The sequence below is a fragment of the Pseudophryne corroboree genome, chromosome 4 (genome assembly GCF_028390025.1).
Source record: "Pseudophryne corroboree isolate aPseCor3 chromosome 4, aPseCor3.hap2, whole genome shotgun sequence".
In the NCBI taxonomy this organism is placed as follows: domain Eukaryota; kingdom Metazoa; phylum Chordata; class Amphibia; order Anura; family Myobatrachidae; genus Pseudophryne; species Pseudophryne corroboree.
In genome coordinates, this window is record NC_086447.1 from 19,194,930 (window position 1) to 19,199,929 (window position 5,000).

The 5,000-nt window shown below is 35.9% G+C and overlaps 6 non-coding genes across 6 annotated transcripts; all 6 read right to left on the reverse strand.

The window, feature by feature from the left end:
* Window positions 1-255: 255 nt before the first annotated feature.
* On the reverse strand, window positions 256-337 carry TRNAS-AGA (transfer RNA serine (anticodon AGA)). Its single transcript has one exon. It is a non-coding gene; the product is annotated as a tRNA-Ser (tRNA).
* Window positions 338-576: 239 nt separating this feature from the next.
* On the reverse strand, window positions 577-666 carry TRNAY-GUA (transfer RNA tyrosine (anticodon GUA)). The gene is given in 2 exon segments: window positions 577-612; window positions 630-666. It is a non-coding gene; the product is annotated as a tRNA-Tyr (tRNA).
* An 899-nt stretch (window positions 667-1,565) lies between these two features.
* TRNAY-AUA (transfer RNA tyrosine (anticodon AUA)) lies at window positions 1,566-1,648 on the reverse strand. The gene has a single exon. It is a non-coding gene; the product is annotated as a tRNA-Tyr (tRNA).
* A 1,232-nt stretch (window positions 1,649-2,880) lies between these two features.
* TRNAS-AGA (transfer RNA serine (anticodon AGA)) lies at window positions 2,881-2,962 on the reverse strand. Its single transcript has one exon. It is a non-coding gene; the product is annotated as a tRNA-Ser (tRNA).
* A 1,231-nt stretch (window positions 2,963-4,193) lies between these two features.
* On the reverse strand, window positions 4,194-4,275 carry TRNAS-AGA (transfer RNA serine (anticodon AGA)). Its single transcript has one exon. It is a non-coding gene; the product is annotated as a tRNA-Ser (tRNA).
* Window positions 4,276-4,514: 239 nt separating this feature from the next.
* On the reverse strand, window positions 4,515-4,604 carry TRNAY-GUA (transfer RNA tyrosine (anticodon GUA)). Its single transcript is given in 2 exon segments — window positions 4,515-4,550; window positions 4,568-4,604. It is a non-coding gene; the product is annotated as a tRNA-Tyr (tRNA).
* Window positions 4,605-5,000: the final 396 nt, after the last annotated feature.

A 5,000-nucleotide genomic window follows, 5' to 3' on the forward strand; every position in this document is an offset into this window, starting at 1 on the left:
TGATATTTTGCTAAATGTACAAAACTTTCTTACAAATTTGACATTCAAAATGCATTTGTAAGTAATAAATGCTACTTAGTATGGCTGCTGAGATTCCTGGGCTCAGTCTCAAGTAGAGGAGGAGAATGACGGATAGAGAAAGAGAGAACAGGCAGGCATCCTAAAGATTTTGATGTGCCAGTTCCTGACTCACCCTGAGCAACACTGGTTTCAAGCTTTTAGTAAATTTTCTGAAAAATAAAACAACCATGTGGTCATAGTCGGCAGGATTTGAACCTGCGCGGGGAGACCCCAATGTATTTCTAGTCCATCGCCTTAAACACTCGGCCACAACTACCTCTCATGCAATGTGATGTTTTCACACAAGTTTCTCTATGGGTTGAGATACTTCATTTCAGGCTGTGAGAATGACTGAAGTAATATTGTATCAGAGATGATTTCCATGGGAAGTTAATCCTGACCACAGTGACCTGCGTTAATGATTTTTAAAATATAACTTAGAGAATGCTTTATACTTGGTACAGTTTTGGGTTTGTAAAATGTCAGTACTGACATCTAAGTTTATCGAAAGCGTCATCCTTCGAGCCGGAATTGAACCAGCGACCTAAGGATTTCTGTACCAATCACCTCTACAGTCCTCCGCTCTACCAGCTGAGCTATCAAATTATTCCATGATTGTACAACTGTGATATTACGTGCTATTAAAATGATTGAGTGTTAATTTTAAACATTATCAACTTTCCAAGCAAAATGAAAAATGATTTGACTACACAAAAGAGATTCAACTACTTATTCCTGTGTTGCTTTATCACACAAATTGTCATGTTTAATCATTTGGAAAATATCACTAATAGTTTGACTTATATTTGTGCAATTACTATCAACTGGCTACAGAGCTAGTTTGGAAAGCACTTTCAATAGATTTTTTTAGTGTAGCCAAACTTACATCAAGATTAGAGATGCTTGAGCCTATCAAACCTTCTACACTCTTTTAAATTTTGCTTGTTTTGTAAACTAATCAAGTGTTCCAGGAATGATGGGGATATTCCATTGTTTGTTCTGATTTGACAATTCATTTTGGACAATGAGCGGCCCTTTTGAGCTAGTGAAGATAATTGTGCTACATGAGAGTATGCACAGACAATTATTTTTCTTTTTTTGCATTAAAGCACAATTTTTAATAAAGGAGAGGTTAATGATATAATAATTAGCACTGAAAGTCATCTGACACGATTTGAAAGTAAAATGTTGTGCATTGAAAGTAACCAAAGTTCTTTTTACTTTGAGTGGACATCATTTTCTTTCAAATGAATTTGATATTTTGCTAAATGTACAAAACTTTCTTACAAATTTGACATTCAAAATGCATTTGTAATTAACAAATGCTACTTAGTATGGCTGCTGAGATTCCTGGGCTCAGTCTCAAGTAGAGGTGGAGAATGACAGATAGAGAAAGAGAGAACAGGCAGGCATCCTAAAGATTTTGATGTGCCAGTTCCTGACTCACCCTGAGCAACACTGGTTTCAAGCTTTTAGTAAATTTTCTGAAAAATAAAACAGCCATGTGGTCGAGTTGGCAGGATTTGAACCTGCGCGGGGAGACCCCAATGGATTTATAGTCCATCGCCTTAACCACTCGGCCTCGACTACCTCTCATGCAATGTGATGTTTTCACAAAAGTTTCTCTATGGGTTGAGCTACTTCATTTCAGACTGTGAGGATGACTGAAGTAATATTGTATCAGAGATGATTTCCATGGGAAGTTAATCCTGACCACAGTGACCTGCGTTAATGATTTTTAAAATATAACTTGGAGAATGCTTTATACTTGGTATAGTTTTGGGTTTGTAAAATGTCAGTACTGACATCTAAGTTTATCAAAAGCATCATCCTTCGAGCCGGAATTGAACCAGCGACCTAAGGATTTCTGTACCAATCTCCTCTACAGTGTTCCGCTCTACCAGCTGAGATATCGAAGGATTCCATGAGCATACAGTTGTGATATTACATTCTATTAAAATGATTGAGTGTTAATTTTACACATTATCATCTTTCCAAGCAAAATGAAAAATGTTTTGACTACACAAAAGAGATTCAACTACTTATTCCTGTGTTGCTTTATCACACAAATTGTCATGTTTAATCATTTGGAAAATATCACTAATAGTTTGACTTATATTTGTGCATTACTATCAACTGGCCACAGAGCTAGTTTGGAAAGCACTTTCAATAGATTTTTTAGTGTAGCCAAACTTACATCAAGATTAGAGATGCTTGAGCCTATCAAACCTTCTACACTCTTTTCAATTTTGCTTGTTTTGTAAACTAATCAAGTGTTCCAGGAATGATGGGGATATTCCATTGTTTGTTCTGATTTGACAATTCATTTTGGACAATGAGCGGCCCTTTTGAGCTAGTGAAGATAATTGTGCTACATGAGAGTATGCACAGACAATTATTTTTCTTTTTTTGCATTAAAGCACAATTTTTAATAAAGGAGAGGTTAATGATATAATAATTAGCACTGAAAGTCATCTGACACGATTTGAAAGTAAAATGTTGTGCATTGAAAGTAACCAAAGCTCTTTTTACTTTGAGTGGACATCATTTTCTTTCAAATGAATTTGATATTTTGCTAAATGTACAAAACTTTCTTACAAATTTGACATTCAAAATGCATTTGTAATTAATAAATGCTACTTAGTATGGCTGCTGAGATTCCTGGGCTCAGTCACAAGTAGAGGAGGAGAATGACGGATAGAGAAAGAGAGAACAGGCAGGCATCCTAAAGATTTTGATGTGCCAGTTCCTGACTCACCCTGAGCAACACTGGTTTCAAGCTTTTAGTAAATTTTCTGAAAAATAAAACAACCATGTGGTCGTAGTCGGCAGGATTTGAACCTGCGCGGGGAGACCCCAATGTATTTCTAGTCCATCGCCTTAAACACTCGGCCACAACTACCTCTCATGCAATGTGATGTTTTCACACAAGTTTCTCTATGGGTTGAGATACTTCATTTCAGGCTGTGAGTATGACTGAAGTAATATTGTATCAGAGATGATTTCCATGGGAAGTTAATCCTGACCACAGTGACCTGCGTTAATGATTTTTAAAATATAACTTGGAGAATGCTTTATACTTGGTACAGTTTTGGGTTTGTAAAATGTCAGTACTGACATCTAAGTTTATCGAAAGCGTCATCCTTCGAGCCAGAATTGAACCAGCGACCTAAGGATTTCTGTACCAATCACCTCTACAGTCCTCCGCTCTACCAGCTGAGCTATCGAATTATTCCATGATTGTACAACTGTGATATTACGTGCTATTAAAATGATTGAGTGTTAATTTTAAACATTATCAACTTTCCAAGCAAAATGAAAAATGATTTGACTACACAAAAGAGATTCAACTACTTATTCCTGTGTTGCTTTATCACACAAATTGTCATGTTTAATCATTTGGAAAATATCACTAATAGTTTGACTTATATTTGTGCAATTACTATCAACTGGCTACAGAGCTAGTTTGGAAAGCACTTTCAATAGATTTTTTAGTGTAGCCAAACTTACATCAAGATTAGAGATGCTTGAGCCTATCAAACCTTCTACACTCTTTTAAATTTTGCTTGTTTTGTAAACTAATCAAGTGTTCCAGGAATAATGGGGATATTCCATTGTTTGTTCTGATTTGACAATTCATTTTGGACAATGAGCGGCCCTTTTGAGCTAGTGAAGATAATTGTGCTACATGAGAGTATGCACAGACAATTATTTTTCTTTTTTTGCATTAAAGCACAATTTTTAATAAAGGAGAGGTTAATGATATAATAATTAGCACTGAAAGTCATCTGACACGATTTGAAAGTAAAATGTTGTGCATTGAAAGTAACCAAAGCTCTTTTTACTTTGAGTGGACATCATTTTCTTTCAAATGAATTTGATATTTTGCTAAATGTACAAAACTTTCTTACAAATTTGACATTCAAAATGCATTTGTAATTAATAAATGCTACTTAGTATGGCTGCTGAGATTCCTGGGCTCAGTCTCAAGTAGAGGAGGAGAATGACGGATAGAGAAAGAGAGAACAGGCAGGCATCCTAAAGATTTTGATGTGCCAGTTCCTGACTCACCCTGAGCAACACTGGTTTCAAGCTTTTAGTAAATTTTCTGAAAAATAAAACAACCATGTGGTCGTAGTTGGCAGGATTTGAACCTGCGCGGGTAGACCCCAATGGATTTCTAGTCCATCGCCTTAACCACTCGGCCACAACTACCTCTCAAGCAATAAGGTGTTTTCACAAAAGTTTCTCTATGGGTTGAGCTACTTCATTTCAGGCTTTGAGGATGACTGAAGTAATATTGTATCAGAGATGATTTCCACGGGAAGTTAATCCTGACCACAGTGACCTGCGTTAATGATTTTTAAAATATAACTTGGAGAATGCTTTATACTTGATACAGTTTTGGGTTTGTAAAATGTCAGTACTGACATCTAAGTTTATCGAAAGCATCATCCTTCGAGCCGGAATTGAACCAGCGACCTAAGGATTTCTGTACCAATCACCTCTACAGTCCTCCGCTCTACCAGCTGAGCTATCGAAGGATTCCATGATCATACAGCTGTGATATTACGTGCTATTAAAATGATTGAGTGTTAATTTTAAACATTATCAACTTTCCAAGCAAAATGAAAAATGATTTGACTACACAAAAGAGATTCAACTACTTATTCCTGTGTTGCTTTATCACACAAATTGTCATGTTTAATCATTTGGAAAATATCACTAATAGTTTGACTTATATTTGTGCAATTACTATCAACTGGCTACAGAGCTAGTTTGGAAAGCACTTTCAATAGATTTTTTAGTGTAGCCAAACTTACATCAAGATTAGAGATGCTTGAGCCTATCAAACCTTCTACACTCTTTTAAATGTTGCTTGTTTTGTAAACTAATCAAGTGTTCCAGGAATGATGGGGATATTCCATTGTTTGTTCTGA